The following is a 15,001-nucleotide window of genomic DNA, read 5'->3' on the forward strand; positions in this document are numbered from 1 at the left end:
AGCAGACAACGTGGGTTAAGTGTCTTGCCCAAGGACACAACGGCAGCGACAGACTGAGCGGGAATCGAAGCAACCTTCCAATTACGGGGCGAGCACTTAACTCCTGTGCCACCGTCGCCTTACAGAGTAAATCTGTAAGGCTTGTTACCAGCATTCAGACATCAATTCTGTTTGCTTCAAAGCCAGACAGGACACGGAAATAAATAAATAAATAAAATAAATAAAGCTATAAATAGATTATTATCAAAACCACATTCAGACACAATCTCACTGTGTTCTACGTACCCAAGCAGAGACGCCCTTTTGGATCTGAGATGTCAGGGGGGTGTCGGAGACCCCGGTACCGGAGTCCGTAGACTAACTCCTCGTACGACCAGGTCAGTGCAGGGTCATCTTCCAGGTAACGACAGTTGGAACTAGTTTGCGTCTCAGGAATAACTCTTAAGGAGTTGTAACAATATCAGCTTTGTTATGCAGGAAATTATCTTGTTGCTATCAGCTTCGCAGGTGCGGAAAAGGTTTAAAAAGGTTTTGACAACCTGTCAAAATCCTTGATGGTTAAAGAGGTTTTGCTCAGATGGCCGGTCTGAAGCTTGCTCTCGAACTAGAGAAAACCCAGAGTGATCTGGTGTTAATGGAACAATATTATGATTGAATAGTCAACCAAAAGTTGACAAGTTTGAGGAATATTACCAAGAATCTCAGAGACACACCCTCTTTGATCCGGAGGCTCTGAACCGGGTAAAAGGTTAACCATGTGTCAAGCGTTTAACTTAACTTAACTTTTGTGTGAGTGCAAATGGTGATGACCTCGTCAAGTTATGTTAAACATATATCATTAAGCACAGATTAATGAAACATTTCATTGTTTTATAACTATTATAAGTAGCAATAAACAAACGTTTATTTAATGATTATCTTTAATTTTAAAATGTTCTTTCTTCTTTCTTCTGTGAATCGAGGAGTTCATTTAGTGAGTTCCTCTGTAAAGGGACCTTGGTTGGAGACAATGTTAATGTTTGATTTTATTATCTCTTTCAGGGTGTCAGGCTTTCAGCCTCCTGTGAAGGAACATATTGTAGGTAGTGTCACAGCCAGGGTAAGTTGACCTGGCTGTGGATTTGACCTGTGGGTCTCCAAATCAGGCCATTTCATGACATTACACATTGATTGTAATTTTGGTAAAAGTTTCTCTCTCTGGGCCTCAGGACCAATGACTAAAACTTCAGTTTTGTCCTGGTTGAGCTGGAGAAAGTTTTCTGCCACCCAGGATTTAATGTCTTAAATGCTGCAGTTAAAAAGTGCATTCGTTGGCTGTGTGTCATCAGGAGACAGAGAGATGTACAGCTGTGTATCATCAGCGTAATTGTGGAAATTCACCCCATGTCTCCTGATGACACTGCCAAGAGGGAGCATATAGAGGTTAAAAAGTACTGGGCCTAAAACCGAACCCTGGGGCACACCACATGTGATGCTGTGGACCCCAGAGGGACAGGTGTCCAAACTCACCATGAAAGTCCTGTCTGTGAGGTAGGAAGTGAAGTGAGTCTATGTACAGCACCAGAGAGGCCGAAAGGCAGCGCTCAGATCCAGTAGAACCAACACTGCCGCCCTCCGGACATCATAATTTATTCCAAAATCATTTCAAATCTTCAGAAGGGCCGTCTCGGTGCTGTGGTTAACCCTAAAACCAGACTGAATTTTCTCTAGGACATCATTAGTGTTAACAAAATTGTTAAGTTGATTGAACACAAGCTTTTCTAAAGTTTTGCTTAAAAATGGCAAGTTGGACACCGGTCGGAAGTTGTTTAAATCATTAAAATCTAAATTGCTCTTCTTCAACAGGGGTCTCACTACCGCCCGTTTAAAAGCAGCAAGAAAGACCCCCGTCTGAAGCGAGCAATTCATCAGAGTTAAAATATCTTTAAAAGAATCATAAAATTGTTTAAAAAACCTTGTGGGAATAGGGTCCAGAACACATGTGGTGGACCTCACCGAGGAGAATCTCAGTTTCAACCGAGACAAAATTGTCCAGTGCTTCCTCAGACACATGCACTCAGATTGATCTGAAGCAGCATTACATTGTGAGGATAAAATGTTACATCTGGTGTTGTCCACCTTCCCTCTGAAGTGGGCTGCAAACTCCTCGCAAAAAGTGTCTGAGAGGGGTTTCTGGGAAGAATTAGAATCACTATTTAAAATATTGGCAATTGTGGAAAAAATAATTTTAGGATTATTTCTCTTTTCTGTAATGATTTTAACTCCATTCACTTGCATTCATTTTTTCGTTCTTCCGGGAAGCCATGAGCTGACTGGAAAGGGAAGAGACTTAGGATTCCCTGAACAGGGGATGGGTGGGTGTGGCCAGCTCCAGCTTGTTTTCCTAAAGTGACAGAGTCCTGAAATGGCTCATTCTGGAAGGTACTGAAAAGGTCACGAATAGAGCTACTGAAATCGCTTTATGTGAGAGGGATTTTGTGCAAATAACTTCATGAACATGTTTTGTATCAAGAAGTCCTTGCATTTATCTTTCCCACATCTATCAGAGAGCATGCATGTTTTGTTTGAGACAAACTTAAGATATGTGGAGCCACTATAACACAAAGCACATTAATTGATGCCGAACGTCCTTGAAAAACGATGCAAAGACAGTCAGAGATGGGTGCTGTCCTGCAGAAAAGTCCCTGACCTGTTTTGATTCAGAAAGCCTGCTTGATCTCGCACAATGGCAGGAAGCATAAGTCACACTCTATAAACATGTCACCACTCAACCTTCAGCTTGTCGACATTGGTGAACAAATGCAGGCTCACATCCTACAACTACATCAAGAAATTAACCCCTAACACAGTAAAAATGTGGAGTTTCAGGACCACAAAAGAGCTAAAAGCCAACATTTTTAAGAAAATTCTGTCATTTTAAAGGTCCATGGGCTTCCAGCAGGGTCCCTGAGGCCCAAAATATTACTATCAATGAAGTGCTGATGGCAGTAAACATAAAGGCAAGCAAAGTGTAAAACCGCTAATGCGGGGCTGAGTCATACATAATTACTTTTTCTTTCTCTGCAGTGTTATCATTCATCAGAACTAAAAACGTGCAGCAACCGCATCACAGACCTGGAGGAATAAACCAGATCTGCACAACGTGACAGCGTGCTCCCTGCAGCTTTTTGCTTGACAAGAGTTCTGCAGGTCACATGCATCACAATTCAAACACACACACACACACACACACACACACACACACACACACACACACACACACACACACACACACACACACACACACACACACACACACACACACACGCACGCACACGCGCGTACCCTCTCTTTACAAAAAATAACAACAAAGGTGTACGGAGACATGCTTCCTGCATGTTTTTGAGTAATTACGGTCCATGTATGTGAGTAAATGTGACAGCAGTGACATTTCTGAACACTTCATGAGAAAAGGTTAGGATGTTCATTTTTACTTGCGTGCCCTGTATGTGATTCAATTCAATTCAATTCAAAAATACTTTATTAATCCCAGAGGGAAATTAGAGTTTCAGTACACACAATTCTGAGATCAGACATACATACATACATAGACACATGACAAGAATTGGTGACTGTGGTCATTCGCAACCCGTCTCACGCTACCGTAATAGATCAAGAGAGTTCATGTGAGGAGAGATCTGTAAAATAACACAGCCTGAGGGCTGCAGCTGCCCAGACAGCACTACAGACTCTATAACGTGCTGCACCACATGCATCTGTGATGTCTGCAGACGTGGAGAAGAATAAATCTTGAATGAGCAGCTGGATTAATATGCTGCAGATGAACCAAACACTGCAGCATTCTTGCAAAAAGAAATTTTAAAATGTTTGCATGCACCTTGATGCTTAGTCGCATGTGATTAGTATTTTGTGAGTGCACATCTGTGGTGCTGTGGATTACAGGGTGTGGGATTACTGCAATCTCCCTTCTAATGTTACACAAAGAATCCCACACTAAACGATTATTTGTTGCTCTGCGTGTCCAAATTTGTCGGCGGCAGTTCCTGTTGAGTTTTAATAACATTTACACCCCCCCCCCCCCCTCACACACACACACACACACACACAAACACACAACAATAAAGCAGGATCAAAATTGCTCCCCTTTGAAGTGGCTGCTTAAATAATCAAGGGGGGATTGCTCTTGGCATCCCATTTTCAGCTCAGTGAGAAACGTGAGGCTTTAGAGTAAAAAAAGAAGATCCAGAGGTTGAGGCTGAGGGAAGAGTTTACTACTGGAGGCAGTTTGCTTTAATCTTTTGCCTGGAATTATGCTCTGCTGTGATTAGTGCTTACAGTGTGTGCACATCACACAAAAAGACAGGAAAGGGAGGATTTTTTAGCGCAACGTTACCTCAGAGAGAACAGTCGTTCATTGATCTGCAAACTCTTGAAGCAGAACAGCAATTAAGCCACGTTCCGTTTGCACGTCTGCAGTAGACGTTCAGTTCTGGGCATTTCTTAAGTCGGAGCCTTGTTCACTGACTTGTAAGTTGTAGAAAGCAAAGTCAGTGGATTTCTGACTAGTGTGCATCCTTTAGTCAGTCAGAGTTTGGAAGTAAATTCTCCTTTTAGTATTTTCAGATGAGTGAATTCTGAAATACGTCATTTATTCTGATGCCTGGTATCAAAACCAATCTTGAACGTAAGTGTCAAATTTGATTCATGCTCATCTAAGAAAACCAACAAATCCAACTGCAGTACTGAATTAATGTTTAATAATGATTTCTTAATACTTTTTTTAAACGATGATTTACAAATGGATTTTGATTTTACATTCATTCATATGTTTGCATTTTAAAGCTAAATCATATAGGAATTTTTTTGGTGGGAGACCAAATTCCTGCACTGACAAAGTAATTGGTGTTGTGAGTGAAAATGTAAACGTTCTAAAGTACTTTATGTCTGAATGGAATTAAATATCAGGAACGAGGTCCCGCCTCAAGTGGAGGAGTTCAAGTATCTCGGGGCTTTGTTCACGAGGGAGGGAAAGATGGAGAGTGAGGTTGATAGGTGGATTGGTGCTGCATCTGCAGTGATGTGGGCGTTGTACCGGTCTGGCGTGGTGAAGAGAGTTGAGCCAGAAGGTGAAGCTCTCAATTTACTGATCAATCTACGTTCCTACCCTCACCTATGGTTACGAGCTTTGGTTGGTGGTGAGAATTAGATTGTGGATACAAGCGGCCGAAATTAGTTTTCTCTGTAGGGCGTCTGGGCTCGCCCTTAGAGATTGGGAGAAAAGCTTGGCCATCTGGGAGGGGCTTGGAGTAGATCTGCTGCTCCTCCACATCAAGAGGAGCCAGTTGAGATGGCTCGGGCAACAGGTTAGGAAGCCTCCTGGACGCCTCCCTGGTGAGGTTTTCCGGGCACGTCCAACTGTGAGGAGGAAGACCCGGGACACGCTCGAGGATCTATGTCTCCGAGCTGGCCAGGGAACACCTTGGGATTCTCCTGGAGAAGCTGGCCCAAGTGGCTGGGGAGAGGGAAGTCTGGGCTTCTCTGCCTAGGCTACTGCCGCTGCGACCCGACCCCGGACAAGCGGAGGAAGATCAATGGATCAAAGTAATTTTAATTATTTGTTTTTGAACTACAATTGTTTTAAGTTTTGTTAATGAGTTGTTGTTTAAAATGTATTAAAAAGTATTTATTTATTAATGGTGATGATATTAAAGAATATATTTAATTAATTTGACATTTATTGATCAATGAAATAATAAAAATGTACTCAACTGTTTATTTTTAATATTTTATATTAAAATGTTCAAACGAATACAACATTTTCTAAGTGTTTGCATTTTGCATACTTTTCCCTAGATATTAGTTTGTATATTGACATTATTAAGGTTTCTGTTGAGGTCAAAGTTCAGCTACAGTGCCATTCCAGAAGAGGCTGGGTGAGCACATGGAGCTGCAAAAGAAAAATATAACGAGTAAATGAGAATGAGGAAGAATAGTTCAAAGCAGCGTCCTGGCGACTGAATACATTATCTATGAAGAGCTTTTGTTGCAGATATTCTCAAAACGAGCGAATGATGATATTAAATATTCATCTCCAGTGAGCAGCTGAGAGTTCTGCAAAAGGACCCGGCTGCTGCGAACGCAAAGCATTTCACAGAACAGTGCAGAAATGGCATCGTCACATCTATTTACAAGGCCAACGGTGACACCAAAGACACGAGAGGTTCTGAACAGACAGCCACATCAAAACACAGATGAAGAAGTTTTCTGCCCCAGTTCTCGGCTGCAGCCCTGATCCTGCTCCCTGATAAAGAATTCCATACTGGATGAGCTGGAATCAGTAGGAATAGAGCTTTTTCATGCTACGCTGCACTTTAATGACACTAAATGTGTAAATAAATGTCCACTTATGGGCATACAAAAACTCTAATGAGCAAACTGACTTGATGAATTTTTAAAAAGAGCCATAACGAACATAATTGCATTTGCCAAAATCCCATTCCGTATCGCGCTATTATTTTTCCTTTAGAGGGTTCGTTAAATGCCCACTTTGAGCTTCATTGTTTATTGTTCAGGTAAAATTCATCCACTTGGCAAATGAGGAATGAACAGTTTATGAGCTATTATACACACGGGTAGGATAAGTGAACAGCCCTTTACAGTTTGTTGAAACTGAGGAAAACTGAAAAGTTTTGTCTGAGGAATGTCACTTTCGTGTGAATTATTCATGGGCATGCTGCTGGAAGCTCTTTGATATTTCTGGATCCGGCTGAGGCTGGGGGTCGAGCACTGGTCAGGTGTCAGGCTCTGGATGGAGACCCTGAGGGGAGGGAGCGTGTGTGAGTCATATGAATTAAGCTTTTGGTCCTCGTGGCTGCAGACGGAGCAAAGCGGATTGGAGACAAAGGCCTGCAGTATAGGATTTCTGCTGAGGCATGACTGTGAGGAATGCTCCATTACTTTGCTTCATCTTGTTTCATGCAGCTGCAACATCAAAACATGCAAGAGACGCCTCTAAAGGTTTTTTTAACCCCACCTGTCCTCACAGCTTCATAGGTGCAGCAGGTACAGATTCTGTAGCACACAAGAAAACAAAAGGTTTGACTGAATCCCAGGATGTTGCTGCTCTGCCGGAACAACGCTGACAATTTAAGTGTCCACCCACCTCCTTACCTAGTGTTTTTAACTAGTTTCCACTACGTGATGAGATGTACAGGGATCCCCCTGCTTACCTTGTCCCCGGTCTCCCTCCACCAAACCTTCAAACAAAAGCAGATCCAGAACACAGGTGGGTTAATCAAGCAGCAGCATGTGGGAGGAAGAGTCTCTCCGCTCTTTAGGGAAGCCTCCTTTTATCCTCTGCCCTGCCCCACAATTGGTCCAAGGAAAAGTTAATCAGCCAATCCAGGGCCGCCACACCTAGTCTCTGCACCCTGTGTAAAAAGGGACAGGGAGCGGGGAGAGAAAGAGGATAAACAAAGGGAGAAACACATACCCTGCCTGACTGGCATGTAACACATCCATCCATCCATTTTCATCCGCTTATCCGGAGTCGGGTCGCGGGGGCAGCAGCCTGTGGCGAGAGGCCCAGACTTCCAGGGGAATCCCAAGGCGTTCCCTGGACAGGTGAGAGACGTAGTCCCTCTACCGTGTCCTGGGTCTACCTTTAGGTCTCGTCCCGGTTGGACGTGCCCGAAAAACTTCACCAGGAAGGCATCCAGGAGGCATCCTGACCAGATGCCCGAGCCACCTCAACTGGCTCCTCTCAATGTGGAGGAGCAGCGGGTCTACTCCGAACCCCTCCCGAATGACCGAGCTTCTCACCCTATCTCTAAGAGAGAGCCCAGCCACTCTTTGGAGAAAACTCATTTCGGCCGCTTGTACCGCAATCTCGTTCTTTCGGTCACTACCCAAAACTTATGACCATGGGTGAGGGTAGGAACGTAGATCGACCAGTAAATCGAGAGCTTCGCCTTCTGACTCAGCTCTCTCTTCACCACGACAGACCGATACAACGCACTAGGATAACTCCATTTCATGCTTAATGTTTTGACTATCGCTTTGGGTTTGTTACGAACGTCCCTGCCTCTCTTCCTCTTCTTAGTTGTGGTCTTATGGCACTTGGCAAACAACAATTTGGTGCATTACAGCCACCAACTGGACTGAAGTGGAATGACTACCAATCACTTCCTGTTTGTGCATCGCCGTCTTAATAACCCTCTTATGACCATAATTATAACAGGGCCGCCTGGTCGGTTTTTAATTTTATGGCTATAATATTATAATAAAAAGTACAAAGTGTGTGCAACTCTTCTTTTTGTCAGAACAACCTCAGCTTTCAGTGTATGGTTTGTATTTAGAATTTATTTCTATTAAAGCCTTTAAAAAATCAGCTTAAAAGTGAAAAAAGCAAAAAACGGATTTGAATTTTTTACATTTTTTACTGAACAGGAACTTCAAAATGACTGGGCAAACAATTAAAACTTTGAACTGTATTGCATTTAATCTTAAAAAAGTGTGAACCTTGGTGTCATTTTTAGCTGTTTTTAAGACCATTAATTTTTCTAAACTTTCAGACGTTTTTATTTGATGTGGTAGACCTTGAAGCAGTTTCTCTCCAGCTGCAGGCAGAGTCCTGCACACCTCACACTGCATGGGGTGCTTCTCTTGCACTGCTATACCAAAAACTTTTGTTTTAGCAAAATAAGTATTTATGGTAAAAAGATAAATAATGCTGGAATGAAGCTGAATCTTACAATTAGCAAATAGTTGAGGGTTGTTCAAATAAAAAAATAAAATATAAAGATGGAACAATCATTCATACCATGGTTCACTGGAGATCTGTCCTTCTTCAGGGTCACTGTCTTCAGATATAATTCTGGGACACCTAATAGATCATGTTGATTTTCTTTGAGGCATTTTCATAATTTCATGCTGGCTTTTTATGCTAATTAGCTTCCCCGTTCCGTTATCCGCTTTCACCGTGGCGCTGCGCTCCGTTTCAATCAGGCTGTACAGCAGGATTTCCCCTCGTAGCGATATTTTCCCTAACTCTGATTGCTTCATGCTATAGATCGTTGGAAAGCTGCTTTTATGTACTTTTAGTAACCATTGAAATTATTTGAATCTGATCAGCCATTCAAAAGTTATAAAATGGAGCATTTTGGATGATAAACTCAGCACGTCTCTGAATCTGTGTTGTGATTCGTTGCGCTCAAGACAGGGAATCCCGGTGGCTACCGTAATGTATTGTATATGCCTGAAAAGCCCCATTTTTAATCTTTTGAGCACTTTTGGAATTTTAATGATATCTTGAACGGTTCAGGAATTATGGTAATGAGAAGTGCGCATGTACAATCCCGTCTGCGGCCACAGGTTGGTAATAAGAATATTGTGGCATTAACAGAGGGGTGCCGGCAGTCAGGGCTAGGGGGCCCCCCAACACAAGGGGGCCCCAGGCGGCTGTCTACCTATGCCTAATGGTAAAACCGCCTCTGCTCTAACGCCAGTTCAAAGTGTTCTAGAGAAGTGTCGGAGTAGCCAATCCGTAACGTTCCTCTTCAGCCGAAAGAACCAACAACAAGCTGGATAAAATTTGTTGCATTTTACCAACCAAGCAACGGTTCATTTCAGAATAAAAGCTGAACCATCAAGACCCAGGTTTGGGTCTCTCCAGATGCCAACAAATTGTCAGAGAATCAGAGAGAATTTTATTGCCAGCGCTCCAGCGAACCAGAGCATAGGAACTTGACTCCACAGAACAGCCTGACCAAGGTACAAAAAGAGTCTAGAGACGAGACGAGTTAAATATGAGCCCATATGTTTGTTTTCAAACCTAGTTACACAACAACAGACTTAAAGTGTATCTCAGATAACTTAAGGAAAAAAATTATTTATTATATAACGGCTTTCAGACATGAAAACAAACACAAAAATATCTAAAAATTAAAATAGAGAGAAAATATGAAATATAACAGAAAAATAAAATATATAGTTAATCAAAACATTTGTTTTAGTTTTGGACTTTTCTTTAAATAGGTACTTTATTTTAGTGATTTTATAATGTTTTTTTTAAAAATGGCTAAACCTTTAAATTGCTCATAAATGAAACCATTTTTGACCAACGGGTATTAAAAGTCCCAAAAAAGACAGAAACTAACATATTTTGGATTGTTTAGTAAAACAAATGTAAAGTAGAATGCATATGATGAATTGAAAAAACTTGCACAAACCTTTTTACTTACTTATTGAAAATCATAAAAAAGATCTATGAAAACGATTCAAGTCAAACAATAAACACTCAAACAGCATTAACCTGACAAAGACCTTAAATGAAAATATAATGGCTGTAAATGCATCTGAACTTCCAATAAGGAAAAAAGAATAAATAAATAACTCGTAAATTGCTTAAATAACTCCAAAAACACAGCTCCACATAAAAAAATGCAATACTAAGTCAGCGGGCCCCTCTGAGCCCCCCCGCCCTTCCTTCCTCTGTCTCAAACCTCTCCCGCCTCTCCGAGCGGCAGACCGGGCTCTCGCGGTGCCCGAATCGAACACTCTCGGTTTGTGAGGAGCTAAGGAGCCACAGCAGGAGTGAACACTGGACGGGACGGATTCAAGAGACGAGGATCAGAACAAAAGTCCAGAAAGAAGAGCAGAGTCGTTTTTTTTAAGCGAGCTCGGTCAAAAGTTGTTTCTCTTCGGGAAAACGAGCGGACCCATCCAGCTCTGGAGGAAACACGCTGCTGTCCGGGCGGGCTGGAAACAACATTCCGACTTAGGTAAGGGGGTCAGTCTGCTCAAACCTGGTATTCAAGGAATCTTGTGTTTTATTTACTTATCTTAACAAGAGAACAAACTTAAGGAGTCTGTTTTCAGGCGTTTTTGTCTCCAAGCCATCGAAAATTTACATTTTATTCTAAACTATCTGCAAAAAAGTTGTTGATCTCCACAAAATGCGTAGATTGTGTTTGAGTATCATAAAGTGATTCAGTCTAAAGAGAGTGTTTCCTAATTTTCACATGAACTGCTTGTGTGTGTGTGTGTGTGTGTGTGTGTGCGTGTGCGTGTGCGTGTGTGTGTGTGTGTGTGTGTGTGTGTGAGAGAGAGAGAGAGAGAGAGAGAGAGAAGCGTGTGTGAGTGAGAAAGAAAGAGAATAAACATTGCTCTGTTATCACCATCCAGCTGTTTCTGAATTCCCTTTGCAACTGGCACACACACACACACACACACACACACACACACACACACACACACACACACACACACACACACACACACACACACACACACACACACACACACACACACACACACACACACACACACACACACACACACACCACTTCCCTTGTAATGGCAGCTCCCTGGATATCTGCAGCTGCTTTTGTTGAAGACTGAAAGATGCAGATCAGGCAGCAAACCACATCTGAAAGAGCGAGAGACTATCATATTTGTTTTAATGCTCCCAAGGTCTGCCCCTTATATTTATGGATTTGGTTTGGAGCTGAATTGGAAAAAGTCCGGGTCTGATTGGACCATAAATAATTCCCACAGAAGTAGATGGAAACGCTGAAGGAGCAAGCGCGCCTGTGATTCTAAACTCCCTCCTTGCTGATGATTGATGGGTCAGATGTTGTGTTGTTGCTGATAAAAGTGGAATGCAAACATTAGGGCCAACACACACATAAATGTGTGCATGCGCACAGCGGACTTGTAAACACTCTCCATGCATGATCAGTTCACTTCAGACTTATTACAGCTCCATAATCAAAACATAGCGTTCGTGCCTGCTTACAGCTAAAATCTAAATCATCTCATAGTGTCAGCGCAGCACAGCGGGCAGATGGAAGGGGAGAAGTGGGGGTTGACAGTGTTGGGTGAGCATGAAGATTTTGGGCTGTAAGTAAAGAAAAGGGTGGAGGAAACGGATCTTTTTCAACCTGATGTCTTTCTCAGGGCCCTGGGGGGCCAACATGTGAGGTGACTTAACAAAGAACACAACCTAAGTCGTGGTCAAAGTTATTCTGATGGCACCATTTCTCCTTTAGGCCATTGCTGCCAAATAAACTGACATATATTCAGCACATAACATTTTTCTGACTGTTTAACCTAAATATTTCTATTTTTAGTAAACGTCAGACACCATTTATAACCAGTTATTCATGAGAAGGCCAAAATTACTTTTATGACACCAGAATCAACCAAAAATAAGCCTAACTTTAGACATATTTTGGATAAGAATAAAATATTTTGCACTATACATCTATTTTAAAACCAATGTTAAACATTATATTCTTTTTAACTTTTCAGTCATTTGAAGAAAACATAAACAGATTGTGCCACTGCAAAAGGAGAGAAGAGCTGCTACGGAAGCCCGGATGTCCAAACGGGGAGTAAGCTCACTTAAAAATGAGTTTTTTAGGAGCAGATGCATTCTTGCATAACAGTTTGAGTAGAATCCTTCATAGCAGCAGATGTTAAAACCAACAGTGGACTGATATAAATATAGACACAAGTCTGGTACATAAATGTAATCTTCAGTTAGATTTTTTTTATTTATTTTTAGGAAGAATTTTCTGATTTCATCCGTTTGGCCGCGTCGGACGTGGAGTTGTCCGATAGCGGGTGTTTTAGTGAAATAGAAATTTCTCCCAGTGAGGTCATTAAAACGGTACAAGAGCAAAGTAGATAAGATATGTGCTGTCATTCAGACGCACACATGCGCACACAAACACAAAGGCTGCCCTTGTGTGAACAACTGTAATTAGCTGCCTGGGTTTGCTGTGACCTTTCCTTTTTCTGCTTTTGGAGTGCCACTGGTGCAACACCTCTAATGAATTTTCACTTTTCAACGTGTTAAAGCGGTTTTCAAAGTCTGCCCATCAAAACTGTTTTGCACCAGGCCAGGAATTTGCATCGTAGCTTTTAAACAGAGCTTGTTGAAGTTGTCTTGTTTGTTGCAATCATTCATGCACAGTACATCAACAATGAAATTAGCTCTTAAGTTTTGCAATTTTTTTGCATATATTTGAATTCCAGTTATTTAACTGAATGTTTTTCTTGAAACAATAATGAAAGTAGTAATAAATCACTCCTTCTAGTGGCTATATCTTTTTATTTGTAACAAATGAAAAACAAAAGTAAGAAAGGTAGATGTGTTAAATATGAAGTTTTTCAGGCGTGCTAAATAATAAGACGTACAGTAGGTACGGAAAGTATTCAGACCCTCATCAATTTTTCACTCTGTTATACTGCAGCCATTTTAAAAAATCAATTAAATTAATTTTTCCTCATTAATGTACACACAGCACCCCATAGAAAATACAGAATTTTTGAAATTTATTGAGATTTATAAAATAAACAGAAATATCACATGGTTCTAAGTATTTAGAGCCTTTTCCCAGTATTTATTAGAAGCACCCTTTTAAGTTAATACAGCCATGAGTCTTCTTGGTAAAGATGCAACAAGTTTCTTACACCTGGATTTGGGATCCTCTCCAGTTCTGTCAGGTTGAATGGTGAACGTTGGTGGACAGCCATTTTTAGGTCTCTCCAGAGATGCTCAACTGGGTTTAAGTCGGGGCTTTGGCTGGGACATTCAAGACCAGTCACCAAGTTGCTGTAATCTTTGCCCAGTGGGACATGCATAGTTATTTGTACTTTTATTTTGATTCCCCACAGGCAGAATTAGTTTTATTATTCCCAACCTGTGGATGGAAAGATTTATGTTTTGTTGTTGTTGTTGTTGCAGCACACGTTCCCCTGCTGTTTCTCACCAGTATCAGCTGATGGAGGGCTCTAGCTTCTTTGCGCCTTTTGTGTTGTTGTGTCAGCGGACACGGTAGGGTCGGGGAGGGGGGCGGGGCATGATGCTTAGCCTGGCGGGTGGGCAGGCAAAGCCTGGTGGGCCGCCAGGCTTATAAAGCGCTGGGGGAAACCCTGCATAACCAAAGTCGAGGGCTTCTCCGACCAGGGCTGTCCAACCGTTCCTCCAGTGGAGCCAGACCTGGCCTTGCTGTTTGGTGCCAAGAACCACCTCGCTGGCCAGCAAGCTGTTCCCGCTTCCAAACATGACCAGCTCCTGGCACGGCTCACCGATCGTGCACACCAGTGCGCTTTCCAAACTGGCATTGCAGGAAACAACATCACCCTTCTTGCCTTTGGCGTCTCCAAAATGGTGGAAGAGCTCGACGCTCCTGACGAGTCAAAAAACATCATTAGCAAGACTGCTGATGCCATTCTCAAAATATGCGCTGCTGTGCTCACCGGTTCTGCTCGCATTGCTGCCTGGCAGACCCTTATCCAGTGGGTCTTGTGGCTCAAGGCCCTGCCCTCCATTCCCGAACACCTGCACAGAGAAATGCTGGAAGGCCCTATCACCTCTGAGGTTCTGTTTGGTCCTGTTGGGTATTTTTATATCCTTAAAATAAACCACACAGGAGAAGGGATCAGTAAGGTTTTATACACTGGATGCAGCAGAGAGTAGAGGCTGAGAGCCTGCAGGACCCCCATCCGACCTACTCTGGCCTCTCTCCTCTGACCACAGCAGTTTTATTGAAACACAGGAAAATATGAACAAAGAACAATCCATCACTGTCCTACACTAGCCAATAACATCGTTGCTTCTAGGCTAAGGTGGGATATTCCAAAAAGGAAGTCTTAATTTATGAAGCTGCCTGTTGACAGCCAAAAGCTGCTGAGTCACTCAGTAACTATGGATTCCTATTGCTAGGCAGATTATTCCACCAACCCCCACAGCATACTGGAGCTCGACTGAAAGGAAAGAAAAAAGCCCTGAGGCTTACTCCACAACATGATTACTTAAAAAGGAACATTTAAGACAGTTAAATACATTAAAACCTAACAGCTCCCCATCTTAGGAGCGCCATCGAGAGAGCTCAAAAGACAGCTGAACTGTTAGCCACGGTGTGAGACCTGGTCCGCCCCTGGTTCACCCTCTCTCTGGCCGCTCCTCCAGAGGATGGGACGAACACCGGGG

The 15,001-nt window shown here is 42.4% G+C and overlaps 1 protein-coding gene across 3 annotated transcripts in view; it reads left to right on the plus strand.

Annotated features, from left to right (window-relative positions):
* The first annotated feature begins 10,525 nt into the window (after window positions 1-10,525).
* The window catches only part of lzts2a (leucine zipper, putative tumor suppressor 2a), an 80,469-nt gene continuing 75,993 nt past the window's right edge, over window positions 10,526-15,001 (plus strand). For 2 of the 3 annotated variants that reach the window (XM_054750121.2, XM_015944401.3), the window contains exon 1: window positions 10,526-10,781. The gene's annotated coding sequence lies outside the window, so the exon portion shown is untranslated. Of the gene's footprint in view, window positions 10,782-12,312; window positions 12,396-15,001 lie in introns of all 3 variants that reach the window. The other variant, XM_054750122.2, reaches the window with a different exon arrangement.

This window comes from Nothobranchius furzeri, chromosome 12, assembly GCF_043380555.1.
Source record: "Nothobranchius furzeri strain GRZ-AD chromosome 12, NfurGRZ-RIMD1, whole genome shotgun sequence".
NCBI classification, from domain to species: Eukaryota; Metazoa; Chordata; class Actinopteri; order Cyprinodontiformes; family Nothobranchiidae; genus Nothobranchius; species Nothobranchius furzeri.